Source organism: Vulpes vulpes, chromosome 1, assembly GCF_048418805.1.
Source record: "Vulpes vulpes isolate BD-2025 chromosome 1, VulVul3, whole genome shotgun sequence".
NCBI classification, from domain to species: domain Eukaryota; kingdom Metazoa; phylum Chordata; class Mammalia; order Carnivora; family Canidae; genus Vulpes; species Vulpes vulpes.
The window spans coordinates 4,540,385-4,564,207 of NC_132780.1; the positions used below are offsets into that span (position 1 = coordinate 4,540,385).

General features: G+C 41.6%; 1 long non-coding RNA gene and 1 pseudogene across 2 annotated transcripts in view; both read right to left on the reverse strand.

Moving 5' to 3' along the window:
- LOC140597972 (uncharacterized) overlaps positions 1-23,823 on the reverse strand; it is a 206,043-nt gene that overhangs the window by 164,850 nt on the left and 17,370 nt on the right. The window lies entirely within an intron of this gene.
- LOC112928335 (methyl-CpG-binding domain protein 4-like) lies at positions 12,300-13,968 on the reverse strand (annotated as a pseudogene).

Here is a 23,823-nt window from a genome sequence, read left to right on the forward strand (position 1 = left end):
TTAACCCACTGAATCACCCAGGTGCCCCCAAAATTAGAATTTTTAAAATGTTGTTTAAATGTCAATTTTAGGGGCACCTGGGTGGCTCAGTGGTTGAGCATCTGCCTTCGGCTCAGGTTGTGATCCCAGGTCCCAGGATCCAGTCCCGCATCAGGCTCCCGCATAGGGAGCCTGCTTCTTCCTCTGCCTGTGTCTCTGCCTCTCTTTCTTTATCTCTCATGAATCAATAAATAAAATCTTTTTTTAAAAACTCGATTTTAAAATAAGATTTGAGGATCCCTGGGTGGCTCAGCGGTTTGGCGCCTGCCTTTGGTCCAGGGCAGGATCCTGGAGTCCTGGGATCAAGTCCCACATCGGGCTCCCTGCAAGGAGCCTGCTTCTCCCTCTGCCTGTGTCTCTGCCTCTCTCTATATATCTATCATAAATTTAAAAAATAAATTAAGGGATCCCTGGGTGGCGCAGCGGTTTGGCGCCTGCCTTTGGCCCAGGGCGCAATCCTGGAGACCTGGGATCGAATCCCACATTGGGCTCCCGGTGCATGGAGCCTGCTTCTCCCTCTGCCTGTGTCTCTGCTTCTCTCTCTCTCTGTGTGTGTGACTATCATAAATAAATAAAAATTTAAAAAAAATAAAATAAGACAGATTTTCATTAAATATATTTTAAAGCACAGAAAGACAACTTTTGAGAACAAGTAACGAGAGCCAATAACAAGCTAAGCACTCCTACGTCTGGGTTGTTTTCAAGCATTATACATGATGTTCCCACGTTCCTTTTGCTCAAGTCAGGGTCAAGCTTCAGAGAAGAGCCCAAACAAGAAACCTACTTAAGCACCATCTCATCACCAAATACTGGTAAAATAAAATCTTATAGTTTTATAAAATTTTAAAATATGTACAGGATGCTGGGCCTTCTTGGTTCCACCCCCTCGGCAGAACCTGCGCCTCAACATGACACACCTGGCTCTCCACCTGGCCTCGGTATACCTTTCCAGACTCGTCGCACCCGGGCCCCTGGCCGCAGATGCTCAGCATCCTGCCCCCTGGCATCACTGTCTTGCCAAAATACAGAGACGGGCAAAGGTATTACAGACATATGGAAAGCATAAGAAAGCGGGGCAGTAACGAGTCCTGATTTGCATTTTTTTTAATAGCTCAAGTCTCGGTGAGGAGAGTGGATGGGGGATGTTATATGATGAGCCCAAGTCGGCCTTTGTGTCGGGCCCCCACGCGGTTTCTCCACTGCAGGCTGGGGCCTGCTGGCTCAGGAGCCCACTGGGACCAAGCTCAAACTCTCACACATCCAGTCATTTACAAACAGTCCAAACAAACAGATTTTCAGGCATTTAGGGCCTCCCTGCCCTGCATCCACAAAACTTACCTGGCATCTGGAGGCTGCTGACAAGACTTCAGGTGCTACTGTCCTCTGGAGTACTCGACCCTGACTCCCCGCCAGGGCCACCAGCTAGACACATAACCCCCTCTCCCCGGGGAGCCCCCTGCCCTCTCCCCTTCTGAATAGCAACCCCCCTACACACACACACACACACACACACACACACACACACACTCCAGCTGAAAGGGACTCCACAGCTGGGAAATAGAGAAGTGTCACCCAGTAAAGCCAGTGTGTGCCACTGCCACCTTGTGGTCCCATCATTTCTCTCGCTCAGTCCCCCAAACCACCCCCCTCCCGAGGCCCCTGCAGGAGGCAGCCTCCCAGATGACAGCAGCTTGACTAGAGTGGCTGGATGTGGGCTTGGAGCTCCAGAGACAGATCTATTTTTAAAAACAGTAATATTAGCACACAGATAATGAAATTAGGCAAAGATGATAAGTATCCCTCAGAAAGCATCAGGCCAGGGGTGCCTGGGGGGTTCAACGGTTGAGCATCTGCCTTTGGCTCAGGTATGAGTCTGGGGTCCTGGGATCAAGTTCCGCATCAGGCTCCTCACAGGGAGCCTGCTTCTCCCTGCCTGTGTCTCTGCCTCTCTCTCTCTCTCTCTCTCTCTCTGTCTCTCATGAATAAATAAAATCTTAAAAAAGAAAAAAAAGGCATAAAGCCAGTCAGGCCTGCAGGCCTCAGGTAAAAAGTGGGGCTTCTGTGGTAAACACGGAAGTCCTGCCCAGAGGGGAGGGCTTGGCACATGGGAGAAGCTCCACACCCTTTAAGCCAGTCCCAGACTCCTTTCAAGTCAACATTAAAAAAAAAAAAAAAAAAAGATCTATTTGTGTATTTGAAAGAGAGAGGGAGAGAGAGCAGAGGGGGAGGGACAGAGGGAGAGGGAGGGAATCTCAAGCCGACTCCTGGCTGTGCACTGAGCCCGATTCAGGACTCGATCCCACAGCCCTGCAATCACCACCTAAGGTGAAGCCAAAAGTTGGGCACCTAAAGGACTGAGCCCCCCAAATGCTCCTCAAGTCAACATTTTATATCAGGTTCCTGTGTCCTATATACAGACACATGTGAAAAGAGTCACGGAAACAATTACCTTCACTGAGCCACGTATTTGGATTTTCTATTTGTTCCTCTATTGTAACGCAGATCATAAGCCTTTGAATTGATGTCATGATTCACCAGTGGAACCAGCTGGCAGTTTGAAAAACATTGCATTTAGTGAGGATTGTTTATTTTTCCTCTTGATTATCTTTGGATTGAGGGTGAGAATGCGGGGAGTGATTTTTCTAGAAGTTTCCCCCTTTAAAAAAAAAGTTATTTATTTATTTTGGAGAGAGAGAACACACTGCAAGCAGGGGAAATGGGGAAACTGGGGGAGATCATCTCCAGCAGACTCTGTGCTTAGCACAGAGCCCAACATGGGGCTCAATCTCACAACCCCAAGATCATGACCTGAGCTAAAATGAAGATTTGGACACCCAACTAACTGAGCCACCCAGACACCCCTGAAAACTTCCCCTTTTTTTTTGTCCATGTTGCTGGTCAGTCTCAGTTTTTCTAGGAAGCCCAGTTTTTCTTGGATTTGCTGGGGCTTCTGAATGCTGAGTAAATGGAGTGGCTAGCCCTTCCTGGCTAGAATATAAGGTGGCCCTGAGCCAGAGGGAAAGACAAGTTGAGTGGATGTTCCCTCCCGGCAACCAAGAGACTCACAGAACCCTGGAAACCCACCGCATAAACCTTTATAAACTCTGGTCACTGTCTTTTCTCCCCTGTGATTCCTCCAGGAACACCTCCACATTCTCTCAAGAGCCCTATTATAAGTGGAATTTAGAAGTAAGGGAAATTGATGGGGTGCCTGGTGGGCTTGCTCGGTAGAGCACTTGACTCCTAATCGCAGGGTTGTAAGTTCAAGTCCCACATTGGTTGTAGAAATTACTGAAAAAAATAAAATCTTTAGGGGCACCTTGGTGGCTCAGTCGGTTAAGCATCAGATTCTTGACTTAGGCTCAGGTCATGATCTCAGGGTCACAAGACTGAGCCCCATGTTGGGCTCTGCTATGAAGTGGAGTCTGCCTGAGATTCTCTCTCTCTCTCCCCATCCTCTAATAATAAAAATAAATAAAATCTTTTTAAATATAGAAATAAGGGAAGTTGCTAAAAAAAAGAAAAATTTGAGATGCATTCATATACTCTTTTGTATGTATCCACAGCACATAAAAGCAAATATACACAAGAACTTTATCAAAGTTTAGTTAGTAAAGATGAGAATCTCAATATTAACTTAATTAACGTTACTGGGAACAGAACAACGATCCAGATGCTCAAAAATTTCTCTTTACTTTTGTTTAGAATGAAAACATTACACAGAAAAAGGAGATTCTGTAAATAAATACAACAGAACAACTGACCTACAGCTTGACTCCTCTGCAGCCCAGAGAATCCATTTTTCGAGCACAATGTATTTTATGAATAAACTTCTCCACTTTGAAAATTGAGTTTTCTCTTTTTGAAGTACAGCTTCAAGCAACTACAAGTTTCCATCCTGCTAACCCGAGGCAGCCGTTGCTTTTAACTTCTATCTTTTATTTAAAAAACTTAATTGGAAGTTTTTGTAGCCAGAAGGAGCACTTCAAAGAAAAGGGAAAAAATGCCAAAAATTAATACTTTATGTCAGAGGTTAGGAGGGAAAGAAACAAAGATTACAGAAACGAGGGGTTAATGGTGTATAGGAACACGGTGGAAGAAGGAAAGAAGGCAGGAAACGGACTGAAGAGGAAGAAAAAGAAAAACCTATGACATTGGAAACAAGACGTGGGGTGAGACTGTCCTTCATCTGGGCAGATGAGACAACACGAGGCTCAGAGCAGCATTCACAACCTCCCCTCGCACAACCCAAAGGCCCTGGGTGCGAATCCTACCCTCGCTCAAGTCATTTGCTCCTGTCCCCAATTACATACACATCAAGGGACCAGAGCTCTTCCTACACTGTAATTTCTAGCCATTCCTGTCACTGCAGACTCGAAATCCACTCTGATGAAACAGTGCTAAAACTCCAAGTGTGATTTCGTGCTCTGCCTTTGAGGATGAAGGCTCCAGACCAGAGGGGAGAGGGACCAGGTCCTCATCCCATCTCTGCCACCTGCTGATGAGTGACTTTGAGCAGCCCCTTCCTTTCTGCGGAGCTCAGTGACGTCATGGCAAAGTGGGGAGGCTGGAGGAGATTCTGGAGCTTTCTTCCAGCTCTGATAAGCCATCGCTCTGTGATCGACAGTGAGCGAATCTCCCGTATCACTCACCAAGGATACTGATGAACAGGCAAATGAGAGGAGGATCCGAGACTTGCTCCCAGAGCTTCTTAGAGTTGAAATAAATAACAGATCCTACTCTTTCAAATGGGGAAAGTTTCCCATACTTGGACAGGCTCTCAAGACCAGAAAAGCTATAAAATCAGACCTCACTGGTCTCAGCCAGGCAAGACTTCTCGTACACAAAAAGTCATAATAGGGGTGCCTGAGTGGCTTGGTCAGTCAAGCATCCGACTCTTGATTTCCACTCAGGTCATGATCTCAGGGTTATGGGATCGAGCCCCAGGTCAGGCCCCAACCCAGTGTTGCTTAAGATTCTCTCTCTCCCTCTGCCTTTCTTCACCCCACTTATGCTCTAATTTAAAAAAGTAAGTCATAAGAGCCCATTTTCCATGCTCTGCTTTATAAGGTGTTGCTCAACAGCCAATTTCAGAAGCATTTCCCAACATGATCTAACAGCCTCCATCTGTGATGAAGGGGTAGGTGACTGGAGAGACAGGGGGAAAGCCTGACAATGAACACTGAGCCAGCTTAAGAGGCAAAGGGATTGATCAGAGCTCCCAAGATGTGATTCTCGAGGCTTCCTCAGGGTCTAGCAATAGACCCTGGCTTCCAGAGCAGTCTGCAGGCACCACGCTGCCCTGTGGTGCAGCAGCAGATTCTGGACAGAAGCTGAGCTGACAACCAAACCAGAACAAGGTCACTAACAGCCCACACACAGAAGGACCAAGGTGGCCAGTTTGCCATTCTACAGTACTCTGTACATGAAATTGGCTGGCATGCAGACCTAGCTGCTTTAGGGACGAGCAAGTGTCCCAAGGGGGGCTAATTCGTACATAGGCCAGGCCTCTTACAGTGGGATCGGAGCAAAATGACAAGCAAGGCCAATCAGGGTTTCTTGCTAGGGAATGTGAATGAGGACATGAAAATAAAGTACTTAGTGATGAGAGAAGGTTAAAAGTCAGGATGAAGGCCAAAGAGGATGGCCCTGAATGACTGTAGGGGCCAGAGAGTGAGCAAACTTCATACAGCAAGCCTAGCAGCTGTAGCACACACACATGCATGCATGCACGCACACACACACACATACTCATGCACATGCACACACTGACATGCTAGACAAAAATGGGAAGGGGTAGTTTAATCTACAATGGAGTTCAACAGAAAAAAAGAAGAGCAATTCCTACATCCCAGAAATACAGAGGAAACAAGAGTGAAGAGCATAAACTAAAGTTGCATAGCCTTGAAGGCAAATAACACCAATGAGATTATAGTGGGTCACCACACAATAATGAAAGGTGCAATCTTAAACTTGTACATACCTAATCCTGTGGCTTACAACATATAGAGCAAAAATTAAAGAATTACAAGGAGGAATTGGCAATCATATGCCTCTCTCAGCAAGTTACAATCAAGGAGACAAAAATTTTAAAGGATTTAGGAAGAACCATTTGAACAGCAGCTTTCTCTAGTGAACCAAAAACTAAGAAATATGTGCTATTTTATTCACATGCAGCATTCATAAAAACTGACCATTTAGGGGTGCCTCGCTGGCTGGCTCAGTCAGAAGAGCATGTGACTCTTGATCCCCAGATCGTGAGTTCTAGCTCCACATTGGGTATAGAGATTACTTAAATAAATAAAACTTAAAAAAAAAACCCTGATCATTCAAAGATATAAGGCAATCATAACAAATATTAATATTAATATTAAACAAATATTAAATCATAAACAAATATTAAACTCCAAAGCATACCTGCTTCAATCTCATTGAAATGTAATCAAGTTAGGAATCAATAGTTAAAACAATAACTTAATAACTTTCTGAAATCTGCATATTTAGATATCTTAAAGTACCAGAAATACACAGGGGTCAGAGGAAAAAAAACATCATCATGGAAATTAGAAAGTTTGTAGAATGGGGGAAAAAATGTTTAATTTAAATATAGCATGTCAAAACCAGTAGGATACTTCTACTTCCACATAGGATATAGAAAGTTATGAGACAATATTGTTCCCATCCTAACAAGATGAAGGTGGTTAACCACAAAATCATGGTCTTCTCAAGTACATCACAGAGTCAAGGATGCAATTAAACCTAATGAAATTATAAAAAAAAAAAAAACCCTAATGAAATAAAATCCAAAAACAGACAAGCATGACTGCCTTTATCCTTGGTATAGCAGAGGGAAGCACAAGAGGCCTCCACAGATGGATTAGAAAAGTCCTGAACTTTCTTTTTTTTTTTTTTTAATTTATTTAATTGAGAGAGAAAGAGAGTGAGTATGAGAGAGAAAGAGAATAAGAGAGAGAGAGGGAGCATAAGCAAGGGGAGGGGCAGAGGGAAAGCAGACTCTCCGCTGAGCAGGGAGCCTGATGTGGGGCTCGATCCCAGGACCCTGTGATCACAACCCGAGCCAAAGGCAGATGCTTAATTGACTGAGCCACCCAGGCACCCCAAAAAGCACTGAACTTTCAACGTATTCTAGAGATTAAACAAAGGTGAGCATGATAGGTGAGAATTCCTAACAGCACCCATATACAGAGCCTGTACCTATGACCAACTCTACTCCGTGGTAACTTTACCAAATGTGTGTAAGAAAAATTGGACCTGGGGCAGAAGAATCACCAGACACCTACTCTGAAGCATACATGTGGGGCCTTAGGGCCCATGGAAAATTTAAAAATATCTAGCAGAGGTATAATTACAGTACAAGAGGCAAGGAGAAAGAGAAAAAGTCAAAACACATCTGAAGGAATATGACTGAAACTTTCCAAATTTGGTTTTTAAAAAAAAGATAAATTCACATATTCAAGAAGTTCGGCAAAATACAAGTAGAATAAATACAAAAGTCAAAACCAACAAACGAAAACCCTCTACACATATCATAGTCAAACTGGTGTAACCAATATTAAAAGGAAAAATCTTGAAAGCAGCCACAGAAAAAGTGGATCAGTAATTTGAATTACCATGCTCTTCTCATCAGAAACAAGACAGGGAGACAACATCTTTTAAGGGCTAAAAGAAGAAAAAAAGGCTGTCCACCCAGAATTCAAGATCCAGAGAGAATGTCCTAAAGAATAAAGTTGAAATAAAGACATTTTCAGATAAAATAGGATGATTACAGAACAAAATGAAAAAGTTATAACTGTAAAGCTTGTAGGAGCAATAGGAGACTATCTTGGCAAACTCAGGGTAGGCAAATATTTCTTAAAAGAACACTGAAAACACTACACATAAAATTCTTGAGAAACTGGGTATCACCGAAATGAGTAACTTCCATTCTCCAAAAGGCACATTAAAACAAAGAAAAAGCAAACCACATACAAGAAGAAAAAATTCATAACACACGTATCTAACAAAGGACTCCTATCCAGAAGATCCATGCAAGAACTCCTACATATTGATTTTTTTTAAAAAGTGGAAAAAATGGGTAAAATATAAATAGCTTTGGGGAGTTGTGGGGGTGGGGGGCGCCTGGGTGGCTCAGTTGGTTAGGCATCTGCCCTGAGCTCAGGTCATGATCTCAGGGTCTTGGGATCAAGCCCCACATCCACCTCCCTGCTCAGCAGGGAATCTGCTTCTCCCTCTCTCTCTGCCCCTCCCCTGCTTTCCCCTCCACTGTGCTCGAACATTCTGTCTCTCTCAAATAAATAAATAAATAAATAAATAAATAAATAAATAAATAAATAAATAAAATAGCATTGGTTTGCAAACCAGCCTCCATAAGTAGAGGGCAGAAAGAGACAGAAGGAAAAGGAAGCCTCCCAGATTGGGAGGATGGCTGGTTCAATAAGCAAGGGCATTTACTTAGGAGGCTCGTGTTGAGCCGCTGCAAGCAAGTAGATCCTGGCGTCCGCCCCCACCCCAGAATCTTCGAGGTTTATATAGAGGCCTTAACAGGGTTCAGTAACAAACCTTCCAGCTGATCTTAACACCCTACTCTCTTCAGGCTACGTCTTTGCAACGACTCTGGCTGGGGAACAGTGGGCAGTGGACACTCCAGGGCCAGAGGAGGGGATGAGGAGCCTCCCATGGCCCTGGTGCAGCTAAATGGTCAACTGGAGGTCACATCCTCTTCGTGACCTCCTCCAAAACAGAGACACTTTACAAAAGAAGACACTCAGCCAGCCAGCGAGCACACGAGAAGGTACTTACCAGTGTTACTGTGCAATGGAACTGAACACCTCTCCTCCCATTAGAATGGCTAAAATTTTTAAATGTCAGAGAGGAAATGGGACAACCAGAACTCTGATTGCTAGAAAGAGTGTAAAATGCAAACATCACTTTGAAACACTGTTTAGCGGTCTCTTGGAAAGTTAAACCTATACTACTCAATTGACTTAATAATTCTACTCCTAGGTATTTTCCCAGGAGAAATGGGAAATAGAGCCAGGCCATGGCTCTATTGAAAACTAGCATAAGAATGATAATAACGGCAATGTTCCTAACAGCCAAAATATGGACACAATCCAGACATTCCTGGATAGAAGAATGAATGAATGGTGACTTATTAACCCAAAGGAATACTATTAACAATAGAAAGGAATGGAACTACTGATACATATAATATAGATGAATTTCACAAGTATTATGCTGAATGAGAATAATTCAGAGTAAGACTCATGAATTTCAAGAGTTGGTAAAAGTTACAAATGGTGACAAAATCCAAGAGACTGGCGACAAAATCCTCAAGAGTAGCTGGTTCTGGGGAGGTGGGCTTGACCAAGAAGAAACATGAAATAACTTTCAGGGTTGACGGAAATGTTCCATAACTTGATAGGGTGTATAGGTTACAAGAATATATGAATTTGTTAGAACTGGCCAAACTGTATACTTAGGATCTGTGCATTTCACTGAATGTAAAATATACCTCCCTTTTAAAAACTTGCAGGATGCAGATAAATTATACTTAGAGAAAACTTGTCACCTTAAATACTTGTAACAAGCTGAAAGCTGATTCAACGATTCTATAGGCTCACGGGCACGGGTATGCAAATATACACACAAGTATTTGGTAAAATTCAAGAACCTTTTACAACAAAAACTTTTTTTTAAGATTTATTTATTATTTAGAGATAAAGACAGAGAGAAAGCAGGCAGGGGGAGGGCTGAAGGAGACGAGACACAGAATAGAATCTCAAGCTCCTGGCTGAGTGTGGAGCCCCACACAGGGCTCGATCTCACACCCCTGAAATCATGACCTAAGCCGAAATCAAGAGCCAATGCGCAGCCAACTGAGCCACCCAGGTGCCCCTACAATGAAAACTCTTTAGCAAGTTGGGAATAGAAAATAAATATAATATCCTACTGCAACTGTAATATTAGAATTGAAATATTAGAATCTCCCCCAAAAAAATATTAGATTTCCCTTAATCATCAGCAACAAAGATACATGCATCCTCATTTCTGTTCAACAATGTACTAGATATATTAGCAGAGTAAAACATGTAAGATAAATAAGAGGAATAAAGCATAAAAGAGAAGAATCAAAATTATCATTAATCATGTGACAAAATTGTCTAGATAGTAAATCCAAATTATAAGAATCCAGCAAAATTGTGCTTTAAATAAAAATAAATACACAAGAAGCAATTTTATCTCTACATGCCTATAATAGCCAGACGTTTTCTCTTAAAAATATCACTTTATAACAATAAAAATATAAATAAATATACCATCAAAATACATGGAAGGCTTCCATGGAGAAAAGTATAAGATGTCATTGAGAAACATTAAAGAAAACTGGAAAAACATATGCCACACTTCATGAAAGGGAATACTTAATACCATAACCAAAATCAGACTAATTCTCCGATCTAATATATAAATGCAATTCAACTATAAATCAAAATCCCAAAAGGGATTTTCATGGAACTTGATAAGCTGATCCTAAAATTCATATGGAACAGCAAATGCTAAGAATAGCCAAGAAATTATTGAAGATGAACAAGAACATCTAGATATCAAAGACTTATAGTCAAACTGTAATAATTAAGACTTTGTGTTAATGAAGCAGTAAACCAATGGAATACACAAAATGAACATACACAAATGCATAAAAAGAACACACAGCTTAGGAGAACCTGTGTGGCTCAGTTAAGCACCTGCCTTTGGTTCAGGTCCTGGTCTCGGGGTCTTGGGATTAAGCTCCGTGTCAGGCTCTCTGCTCATCAAGGAGTCTGCTTCCCTCTGTCCCTCCTTCTCCCTCCGCCCCTCCCTCCCACTCCTGGGCTGTCTCTCTCAAGTAAATAAATAAAATCTTTTAAAAAAGAAAAAAGAAAAAGAAAAAAGAACACAAGACTTAAACATATGTGTAAATTTGACAAATGATAAAATGACTTTCTTATGCAAAAAAAAAAAATAAGGGAGAACGGAAGCTCTCTCTTTTTTTTTTTCAACTTCAAATCACATTTTATTATTGGAAAAGTCATTTATATTTTTAGGATTGCTGTCAAATAACAATTTATTTTTTAAAAAATCTCAGAACGTGTTCTAGAATGCTCAGTAGCAAAGATCTACCAATGTTACACACACTAAGAAAACCTATCTACATCACTCATCATCAGGGAAATACAAACCAAAACCACAATGAGATACCACCTCACACTGGTCAGAATGGCTAAAATTAACAACACAGAAAACAACAGATATTGGAGAGGATGTGGAGAAAGGGGAGCCCTCTTATACTGCCGGTGGAATGCAAACTAGTGCAGCCACTCTGGAAAACAGTACGAAAGTTCCCCCCAAAATTAAAAAGCATACGAAAATACTGATTTCAAAGGGCACATGCACCCCAATGTTTATAGCTGCATTATCAACAATAGGCAAATTATGGAAAGAGCCCAAATGTCCACCAATTAATGAATGGATAAAGGAAGATGTGGTATATATATATACATTGGAATGTTACTCAGCCATCAAAAAGAAGGATATCTTGCCATTTGGAAAGACATGGATGGAGCTAGAGGGTATTATGCTAAGCAAAATAAAGTTAGACAAAGACAATTACCATATTTCACTTATGTGTGGAATTTAAGAAACAAAACAGATGATCATAGAGGAAGGAAGACAAAAAAAGAGAGAGAGGAGGAAGGAAACCATAAGAGATTCTCAACTAGAGAGAGTTGCTGGATGTAGGTGGGGCTGGGCTAAAATGGTGATGGGTATTAAGGAGGGCACTTGTGAGGAGTACTGGGTGTTATATGTAAGTTACAAATTACTAAATTCTGCTTCTGAAACCAATATTATACTGTATGTTAACCACCTAGAATTTAAATAAAAATTTGAAGTGACAAAAAAAGAAAACCTATGTTTCAAGTTGGACCGATTAAAATCTGTATGCCTGTGCAACTCTCTTGTGTCCCATCCCTCTTTGGAGCCCATCCCTCTATCACTCAATAAACCTTGCTTTGGTGCCAAATAAAATAAATAAAATAAAATAAAATAAAATAAAATAAAATAAAATAAAATAAAATAAAAAATAAAATAAAATAAATCTATATGCCTGTAAAGGCAATGGTTGTGCTTGACGGGGCTCTTCTAAATCAAATATACAAGTAACATATAAAAAATGAGTTTGAAAACTTCGAAGAATTTTAAGACAGACTTAATTTTTCAAGATTTTCCTAAAATCAGTCATGATATTTATTTAACTTATGGTCTTCAGGATGCACCTTCTTCTACTCATTGATGGAAAAATTCGGTAAGAGTCATTGCCATATCTGCCAATCCCATGAAGCTCAATCAGACACCTACTTGGCTATGTTAGCTATTCATCTGAGAACTTGACGATGGTTTTTGCTCGAGGATATCGTAGGGACCAAGAGGTTTAAGAAGATCTGACACATCTCTCCAGTTGGGTTCATGCTACCTCAGCCAAAGGATGCTTCTCCAGAAATTCCCAAAGCACAGCCATTGCCATTTTGCCTGAGGTCCAATTGAGAATTAAGGTAGCAATGAGGAGCTTCCGTGGATCACGGAAAAGCATTTCTTGGACAAAATTAAAAGGTGACCCAGGAAGCGTCCAGTTCTTAAAGGCTTTGTGTTATGGGGGGCCAAGAGCTTCTTTGTTCCATTTGCTGGAAAAACACAGGCTCATTGTCCTTTTTTCTATCTGTGCCAGCAGAAAGAGATCTTCTTGACAGTCTTTCTCAGTTTGTGAGCAGTTGTCCATTTCAGAGCCACATTCCAAATGTCACTATGCAAATGTTCCTTCCTTTCCCCAACTTCTACTTTTGTTGACATTCCCTCGGCTTCTAAAAAGCTTTCCTCACACTTCTCGTTGTGTTCTGCTCCTTCGCTTGAACATAATTTGTTTATGATGCCAGCAGTTATTTGTTCAAAACAAAAATTTGATCCTGAGCTCAACACTTTTTCTTTTACAAGTCTGTCGTCAGGGGCCTGTGGCTTGCACCGGCGTCAAAAATGAAGATAAGAAATTTTTTTTTTTATCAAGTTGACTTTCTTATGCAACAGGTTCACTTTCAGCATCTGCCTTATTATATTCAGATCCTCTTTTCCTAATACTTTGAGCAAAATCTGGAAGGCCCTTCCAGCACCCCTGTTTTAGCTTTCTTCATTTGAATTCCTTTCAAAATAGTCTCCTTTTCTTTGGACTTCTTAACCTTTCTGGAGTCAACATCATTAACGCCTTCATCTTTAAAGCTAGATAATCCCCTGCTATTTTGCCATTCCAAACTACCACTTGGCAGAGCAAAGACATCTTTTCTCTACCAGCTTTATGTCCTGAGGTTCCAGTTTGAATTGCTACTTTGATTTTGCATTTGGGATGTCAGAGGTGCTCTGCTGCAGTCTTTCTATCTGGACTTGATGCACCCTTTAGAAGGCACAATAAAATCAAAATCTTCTGGTGTTAAGACAAGTGTCTCCATTTTTGTGAAGATAATTAGCAGGTGCACTTTTAGAGCTGAGCTTCAGTCCTTGTGGGCTGATAAAATATACAACCTATCTTCCTGCTGCTTTCCCTAATCACCTTTGCTTCACAATGCATGGGACAGGCTTACAGCACCCTGTCCTGGTAGCACCACCAATCTGAGCGGAAGCAATGGATTCTCAGAGCAGGGGATTCCACTCACTGCTGCTTTCTATCCCCGTTTGTTTCTCCTCTTCTCCCACTCTTTCCAATCCCAGAGCAACATCTTCCCTAGGGAGGTCACAGGGCTGGCCTGGGGCTAAGTGCCCAATGCAGGTGACCCAGGGAACAGATCCACAGTGTCCCAGGCTCGGACTCTCCATCCCAGTCATGCCCTTCAAGTGAGCTCCGGAGGCAGCAGCGGGCCCGAGAGGGTGTGATGCCTTAGAAGCGGAGCAGAGCAAGATGCAAAAACTTCTTCAGCTCAGATCACTAGACTGAAACCAAAAGCCAAGGCAGTGCAAGTCTGTGGGACTTCCCAGCTGCTTTCTGGCCACCCCCTCAGCCACAGCTACCATCAACATGGCTCAGCCAATCAAATCCCACAGAAGCTCTTTAATAAGTGGTGTTGGGATCACTGATCACCTACGTGGAAAACCATGAAACGTTTATCCCTACTTCATATCACACAGAAAATTGATTTTGCGGGTGAATTGAAGTTCTGAGTGTGAAAAGCACAACTTTAAATTTTTAGAAGGAAATATAGGAAAATAGTTTCATGACCTCAAGGTAATTTTCTTTAACAAGTGGGGGGAGTCACAAACCGTCAAGAAATGATGGCCATGTGTGATTACATTATAATATAAATTTCTATATAACAGAAGCTCCATCAACAAAGTGAAAAAACAGACTCAGAATGAAAGCTTTCTGCAACACATACAACTAACAAAGGAATAATAGCCTAGCTATATAAAGAACTCCTACAAATCAGTAAGAAAAGGGGGTGCCTCGCTGGCTCAGTCAGTAGAGCATGGGACTCCTGGTCTCAGGGTTGGGAGTTCAAGCACAATATGAGGTATAGAGATTACTTAAAAATAAAATATTCTTTTAAAAAAGAAAAAAACAATTGCAACTGGCAAAAAATAATAGTGTTCACATTCAATAATTACCTAATAACATTGGAAGCATGGGAGGGCTGACAACAGAGCATGCTTATGGCAGCAGAGATGGAAAGGAGGGTAAATTCTCATTCACCAATGAAAAAGACAGTTCCCGAAACTGAAAAGTCAAGAGGTAGCAGTGCAAGTATGGTATTTAATAGTATCAACTAAAAGAACTGAAAGTGTTTGCCTGGGGGAGGGGAAGTAGCAAAATGACACAAAGGGAGAGGTGGCCAACGATGATGTTGTTTTCTACAGTGAACCTTGCAGAATTATTAACTTTGAATAAAAATGGTAAAAAGTTAAACCCTGGAAAGAAAGGAGCATAGAAAAAAAAAGAGAAAAAAAAAAAAAGAAAAAGATACTTCATTGGGCAGAAAAAAAAAACCTTTTAAGTTATAACTAATGTTGGGCAGCCTGGGTGGCTCAGCGGTTTAGCGCCACCTCAAGCCCAGGGCCTGATCCTGGAGACCCGGGTTCGAGTCCCACGTCAGGCTCCCTGCGAGGAGCCTGCTTCTCCCTCTGCCTGTGTCTCTGCTTCTCTCTGTGTGTCTCTCATGAATAAATAAATAAAACCTTTAAAAAAATTATAACTAACGTTTACAGAGAGAAAAGATGTTTCATCCATGAAGCAAGAGTCAGAACTATAGATAAAAGGACACTGAAAAAAAATAAATAAATAAGAGGAGCACCTAGGTGGTGCAGTCAGTTAAGCATCTGACTCTTGTTTTGGCTCAGGTCATGATCTCAGGGTCATGAGATGGAGCCCTGTATTGAGCCCATGCTCAGCAGGGAATCTTCTAGAGATCTCTTTCTCTCCCTCTGCCCCTCCCCCCCCCCACACACCCAGTCTGTCTGTCTGTCTGTCTCTCTCTCTCTCAAATAAATCTTTTTTAAAAATAGGAAAATCTCCTGGAAATCAACAATTCAAAGATGTCATAGAAGAGATTTTAAAAAGGTAAGTCAAGAAAAGTTTCCAGAAGAGGAAAAAGTGAGGGATGGAGAGAGAGAGAGAGAGAGAAAAATAACATGTCCCAAATCGATCTCTTGATCTTAGTCACACACAGAACTGCTTATCCCATCATCGTCTCCATATCTGTGGCAGGTTCATTCTTCCAGTTGCTCAGTCCAGACATCTCGTAGTCAGGTTTCACTTGTTTTTTTCTCCAACACCCTACCTCCAATCCATCAGAATTGGGGAGGAGCAGAGGGAGAGGAGCAGACTCCCCACTGAGCAGGGAGCCCTATGCAGGGCTTGATCCCAAGATGAAGAGATCATGACTGAGCCTAAGACAGATGCTTAACCAACTGAGCCACCCCCACTCTGGCCTTTTTTTCCCCTACACATTGTTGTCATATGTTCTACTTCCGTATATATTGCAAATTTTATAAAATACTATCATTATTGTTTTCTAAATAAGAAACATTCCTTTCTATTTCGCACATATTTTTCTCTCTCTAGTGCTCTTCATTCCTTCCTACAGTGTGGCTTCTATCTGAAGTTGTTTTCCTTTTGCCTGAGGAAATCCCTTTATTTCACTCCTTTGAAGGATATTTTTACGGATATTTAATTATAGGTTGGGTCTTTTTCCAGCACTTTAAAGATTTTATCCATTCTCTTGGTCTTCCTTAGTTTCTGTTGAAAACCAGCAGTCTCCCCAGGGACTTCTGCCTCATGGCTCACCGGCCTGACCGGTGTCAAATGGTCACTCCTGGCTTCAAGGCTGAGAACTCTAGTATTTCCATATTTCCAGCCTCTACTGTAGAGCAAGGTCAAGGGGAAGGGAGCTGGACTCAGTGTCGTATGAAGTAAATAAAAGTATATGAGTGTTGTATTGGTGATATCAGAAGAGATGTATTCAAAAGGCATTGTCTGGCCTCAGTGGTTGAGCCTCTGCCTTCAGCTCAGGTCATGATCCCAAGGTCCTGGGATCAAGTCCTTCACCAGGCTCCCCGCAGGGAGCCTGCTCCTCCCTCTACCTATGTCTCTGCCTCTCTCTGTGTGTCTCTCATGAATAAATAAATAAAATCTTTTACAAAAAATTTTAAAAAGCATTGTCTGGTAATTATCTATAATAAAAGGTGGCTGTTTGAATGTGGAGAGAAAAAATGAAAAGATAACCCTAAGGTGTGTAGACTGAATAACTGAAAGAGTAATGATAAAATTCACAGAAATGTGAATATTCAGAATACCTTGTTTTGGGGAAAAGATGAGTTTGGTTAAAACCTGAGGAGTTTGAGAAATTGACAGGCATAGAATTGCTACTGATTTTTAGTGTAAATATCATATCCAGCCATCTTACTAGTCCTGGTGATTGGATTTTTCAGTTAATGGTCATGGGTTGTTTTAGGTCAAACAATCATAGTATCTGCATATGATGAGAGTTTGTTTTTGTATCAATATTTTTATACTAAAAATTTGTTTCTTTTTTTTTAATTTATTTTAATTTAATTTTATTTATTTATGATAGGCACACAGTGAGAGAGAGAGAGAGGCAAAGAGAGAAGCAGAGAGAGAAGCAGGCTCCATGCACCGGGAGCCTGACGTGGGATTCGATCCCGAGTCTCCAGGATCGCGCCCCGGGCCAAAGGCAGGCGCCAAACCGCTGCGCCACCCAGGGATCCCTAAAAAAAATTTCAAGCATTGCCTCTTCACAGTATTATGATAACAAGTCATTCTGATGCTTAATCTTTTTGTATGTTATTTTTTTCCTTTCTATAACCTGTTATGATTTTCTTTTTTATCCCTGGAAGTCTAAAATTTCATGACTTGGTGTGAGTATTTTATTTTTTAAATTACCCATTGAGATGAGTACTGAGATGGGTCATTTTAATTTTAGAGATTTTGGTTTCCTGAATTAGCTAATTATATCCTTCCTCAGCTTTTCCTGATTTCACTTTCTAAAACTCTTCTCATTTGAATGCTAAACCTCATGAGCTCATTTTCACTCTGATTCTCTGTATTCTCTGCTCTTCTCTACCCCCACACCCCACACTCCCCACCACCCTGTTAAGGGTTCCCTTGTTAATGGCAATGTAGGAAAACCTTGAACTCACCTCCTCCACAGATATACCAAATCTATACCTATTTATAGAGTGATTCCTCATGAAAAAGAACCGAGGCCTAGCTGAAAGTGACATCCAAATGGAGACTTCCAGGAGGCAGTTGGATAGGTTTACGGGAGGGATCTGGGCTAAAGATGCAGATTTGGAGATCAAAGTGTAGATGCTATTTAAAGTCTAGAACAGGGATGCCTGGGCGGCTCAGCAGTTGAGCATCTACCTTTGGTTCAGGGTGTGATCCCAGAGTCACGGGATCGAGTCCCACATCAGGCTTCCTGAATGGAGCCTGCTTCTTCCTCTGCCTGTGTCTCTGCCTATCTCCATGTCTCTCATGAATAAATAAATAAAGTTTTTTGAAAATAAATACATAAATAAAGTCTGAAACAGAGAGCAAGTCATCTAGTAAAGATTTCTACCTGACATTTCTCTGCATACATAGGGGTTACAAGGGGTGCCAGGGTGACTCAGTTGGTTAAGTATCTGACTCTTGATTTTGGCTCAGGTCATGATCTCAGGGTCATGTGATCGAGCCCCACAGCAGGTGCCACTCTCAGCATGGAATCTGTTTGAGATGCTCTCTCTCCCCCCTCTCTCTGCCCCTACCCCCACTCATGTGCTCTAAATAAATAAATAAATAAAATCTTTTTTTAAAAAATGTTACTGGTGAGCCAAGATGTGGCAGCCAGGGCAAACTGGTCCTCTCAAGCCAGGAACCTTATTGATCCCAGGATGACAAAACAAGAGGTTATTTCCTGGGCAGGCCTTGATGTCAGAGTGTTTCAGAAGTAGAAATGTAAGAATGACAACACAGAGACCCAAAGACTAAGTTCTGGAGTACTCAGAATTTAAAGGTTGGGGCAATGAGAAAAAGCCAGAAAAGGAGAATGCAGAAGAGTGAACAGTGATGAAGAAAGTAAGCCAAGACACCACGTTCTCTAAAGCCAAGAGTTTATAAAGAGTTTGAAGAAGGAAGGAGTGACTATACCAGATGCTGCAGGCTGGTCCAGTAAGATGAGGTCTGAGAATTGACCACTGGATTTAACAACACAGAGTCATTGGTGACCTTGGCAAGAGCCACTTCAGTGGAGTGGAGTGAGGGGCTGAAAGCCTGTGTACATTTAAGAAAGAAGATGACAACTCTTTCAAGGAGATTTGCTACAAAGGGAGGAGAGAAGTAAGTCATCCTAGAGAAGGATACAGGGTAAAGAATCTTTCTTTTTTTCATCTTACAATGGGTGATGTTACAGCAAATGTTTATGCTGATGGGAATGACCTAGTAAATGGGGAAAACTTGATGATACAGAACAGGGAAGAAACTGCTGGAGCCAGATGCTTGAGAAGGCAAAGGAAGATGGTAGCCAAAGTCACAGGAGGGAAGGCAAAGTACACACAGAGAGGGACGCAGTCACTGTGTAGACGTGGTGACGGGAGCTTCTCGCCCACTGTTGGAATGAGAGAAAAGGGATATGAGGGTTCAGCAAGAGGGGAAGTTGTTAAATAGTCATCTAAGTGAAATCCACGGCCGCCTTCCCTCAAGTTTGAATCCAGAGAAACCAAGCTATTTTAAGGACCTGCTGCTCTCAGTACCCTATCTGATGAAAAGGGTTCTTATGTATAAATACTTCATACCTAATCTTTACCATGAGATAACAGAAGTGATGAACATCCCTTACATAAAGTAATTACCCTGTACTCCCTACTGTCTCTGCTCTCAACTGCATAGTTTAAGAGCTACTTATACTGAAATAATCCTTGTTCACATCACCCATTACTTTAAGAAGCTAGACTCTTCTAAGGAGATGAGCCTAATAATCTATACAAATGAAACCATGTCCCAATTTTTCTATAAAGTATGTAAAAAGCAGAGATATGATTTAATGCCAAATGTGTTTTAAATTCTACACCTTAAAATGCATCATGTTCGCATAAACAGTTATATGGCAGTCTGGAAATTCAACAGCAGATAATACAGCTTTCAGCATCAATCGTAAATGCGCATTTCCTCCACACAAGCCCCATTTCTACAGAACTTGGATCCCATCCCTCACATACACACACACACACACACACACACACACACACACCAGGGAGCCAGGGCTTGCTCAGCTATAGTGGGATCTGGTCTGGCCCAGGCTGTGATGTGACCTTCAGTTCTGTTTCTAACCAGCTCACTTGGGTCAGTCTTAGGACCACTTTGGGCCTAACAATATCAATTTCCACTCTGCAGGGGTGCTGAGACACAACAGACTCAATGAATGTTGTTGTTATTATTATTGTTGTTATTACTTAACTTCTCTAAGCCTGTTTCCTAATCATTTACAAATGCAATGGCTCCTAATAACAGAGCCGCTTCCCCTGAAGGGCTGTGGTGAGGATCCTATGAAATCACATACACCAATTATGGGCAAATTACCAGATGTTAGTTGGAATAAGAGAGGCTGCAGGAGACATGAAAAGGCGGGAGTGATAAGATCACTTATTGATACAAAGAAAATGTTTCTATTTTGGAGAAGTATACTTTCTCAAAAAAGACCCTAGACAAAAAAAATAAAGAAAAGAAAAAAAAAGGGACTAACCAAAAAGTAAATAATTGAGAGAGGCAAGTTAGAGAAAGCCTGCCTTTGCACATAGTGACAATTAAGGCATAAATTCCCCTGTCCGGGTTATTCCTCACAGATTATTCCAAAGAATAAGCTCTTAAAACAGCTCAAAGCCGAAACCGGTGTTTCTCAAAGTGTGGCCCCAAGGACCACCTCCTTTTCCCAGCCTTGATGAGATTGTTTCAAATACAAATAAATGCCTGGGACATTCCACCAAGGAGTCTCATCTTTAGATCTGGATTTGAATCCAGAAATTTACATTTTAATAAGCCTTGCAGGTGATTCTGACACCACCTAACACTGAGGACCACCAGAGCAGCCTGCCCCAGGGGGCAGCTCATGGACCATGAGCTTGTGCCTACAGAGAAGACTCCTGGTACTAGCTTCAGGCTGAGCCAAGCCTCCTGCTCACCCCCAGCACGCCACAGGCTGGGTGGTGTCTGCAGTGGTCTGTGTCTCCCCTCGAAGCCACTGGTTGTAAAAACAGCAAGCTGGCTTTGCGGGAATATAATTCTTATTAAATGATTACACCACGAGCAAGAATGCTGAAAATCCTGATATAAAACACTGTTAGGAAGAAGATGAATGGGAGAATCTGACACCCATTTGCATTTTTTGGTCAGAGAGAAGAAAGTTTACAATGTGTATCAAATGTTTTAAACGTGTACAAATCTTTTGAGCCAGCAATTCAACTTCCAAGAAAAGCATCCTTAGGAAATACAGAGATGTGTGCAAAGCTGTATGTGCAAAGATATTCACGGCACCCTACATATAATAAAAAATAATTTAGATCACTCATCTGAAAATTGTAAACTGGCTAGAAAAATAATGGAACCATAAAATAAAATGCTATCTAACTACTATGAACAACTACTTTTAGAATCTATGTTCTAAAAATTATTTACTGACAAGGAAAAATGTTCACGATACACTATTAAGTAAATAGCTGGTTACAAAATAACATTAGTGGGGCACCTGGAGGGGCTCAGTCAGTTAAGCGGCTGACTTCAGCTCAGGTCATGATCTCAGGGTCCTGGGATGAAGCCCCACTTTGGGCTCTCAGCTCAGTGGAGAGTCTGCTTATCCCCCCACCCCTCACCCTGCTGTTCTCTCTCTCTCAAATAAATAAATAAAATCTTTTTTAAAAACATCATTAGTATTATATATAACAAATAGACCCTATTTGCTTTATATATGTGAATTTATACTTATATATATTATATATATTATATACTTATATATATACTTATATATATTATACATATACAAACACTTCCCAGACATGGGAGGGAGTTGGAAAGATATTGGTTAAACTATGAAGAGTCTTTCTACCCACCCCATGTTACAGATGACAAAATCTACTAATGGATGCTAAAACTAGTGGATAAAAGTCAAAAGACAAATAAAATTTGTGTAGTCTCAAAGATATTAATACAAAGAGAAGATCATGACTTTATGGTAGAGACCCAGCGGACACCACGATAACCAAGCAATCAAAGTTAATAAACCCAGTAAAAAGATATCTCAAGATCATGAACCCTTGGATATGATTCGCTGAGAAGGGACATTGCTCTGGAACTCCTGCCAACAGTATGTGACATCGTTGCAATCATGTAGGAACACCTAACAAACTCAAGTTATATTCCACAAAATAACTAGATAGTACTCTTTGAAAGTGTCAAAGTCAAGAAAGACTGGGGAACCGTCACTGATCGAATGAGATTAAGGAGACAATGATTAAAAGCACCATTTCATTCTAGATGGGATCCTGGAACAGAAAAAGGACATTCGTGGAAACACTGGTGAAATTCAAATAAAATCTGTAACTTAGTTAGTAGTACTGTGTCAGTGCCAGTGTCCTGGTTCTGATCATTGCCCTAGGATATGTAAAATGCTAACATCAGGGTGAGCTGGGTGAAGGATAGATGGGAACTTTGTACTCCTATATTCGTTTTCTGTTCCTGCATAACAAATTGCCACAAAATGTGTAGCTTAAAACACCACCAGTTTATTATCTCACAGTTCTGCAGGTCAGAAGTCTGGAGCAGCATGGCTAGCTTCTCTGCTAGGCTAAAATTCAGGTATCCATGGAGGTCATAGTTCTCACCTGGGACTCAGGGTCTCCTCGCAAGCTCACTCAGGTTGTTGGCAGGATTCGATTCCTTGCAGAACAGGAGGATGTTCCATGTCCTTGCCACCTGTCAGCCAGGGGCCACCCTTTATCTCCTAGAAGCCTCCCTCTGGTCCTTGCAGGGATGGGGGCAGGTGCCTCCATCTCACGGCTAGCCCAAGTGGGTTGAGTCCCCATGCTTTGAATCTCTCTGACTTCAGCTGGAGAAAGTCTTCTGCTTTTAAGGGCTCTGATTAGGGGCACCTGGGTGGTTCAGCAGTTGAGCATCTGCCTTTGGCTCAGGGTGCGATCCCAGGACCCTAGGATCAAGTCCCACATCGGGCTCCCCTCAGGGAGCCTGCTTCTCCCTATGCCTGTGTCTCTGCCTCTTTCTGCGTGTCTCTCATAAGTAAATAAAATCTTTTAAAAGGAGGTGGGCTCTGATGAGATTGGACCCACCTGGATAACTAGGGCTAATCTCTCCTTAAATACATCTACCAAGTCTCCAGGGCCATCACCACAACATATTCAGAGGATCCTGAGAGTAGGGCATGGATATTTTGGGAGGGACCATTTTCCTACAACTACATTTGCAACTTTTCTCCAAGGCGAAAAGCAGTTCAAAATTAAAAATTAAAAAGAATGATGATCTTTTGAAGCTGATACTTGGGGAAATTTGTTTTTTATTCTAAGTCTTCTGCATTGAGTCTATATTTCTATAGTCATAAGGGGGATTTCTCTATTGTCTTGAGAAAATATATATATATGCTTCAAAAATGCTGTGACAAGGATGCCTGGGTGGCTCAGTGGTTGAGCGTATGCCTTTGGCTCAGGTGGTGATCCTGGGGTCCTGGGATCGAGTCCCACATTGGGCTCCTTGCAGGAAGCCTGCTTCTCCCTCTTCCTGTGTCTCTGCCTCTCTCTGTGTGTCTCTCATGAATTAATAAATAAAATCTTTAAAAAAAATGCTGTGATAAGTAAGACTGCATAAGATCCTGCGGACTTCTTCACAACCAGACTGGCCCCAAAACAGCAAACAAGAATGCTGCCTGCATACAACCTCCCAAACTGCCTCTTTCCCAGGCAAACACTGCTTGTAATTCAAAGAGAATTCTAAAACTAACTTTTCCTGTCAAGTAAGTCACTGTGACAGGGTCTTGCCTGTCACAGAGATGCCCCTCCATGTATTTTCTGAAGATAACCTGTCATTTGAGAAGTTGAAGGCACTTGAACTGTTTTAGTAATAAGTCAAAATGTTTGAATAGGTTGTTATCAACAAGCGTAAAAATGTTGTTTTCATGGAGCCTTGGATCA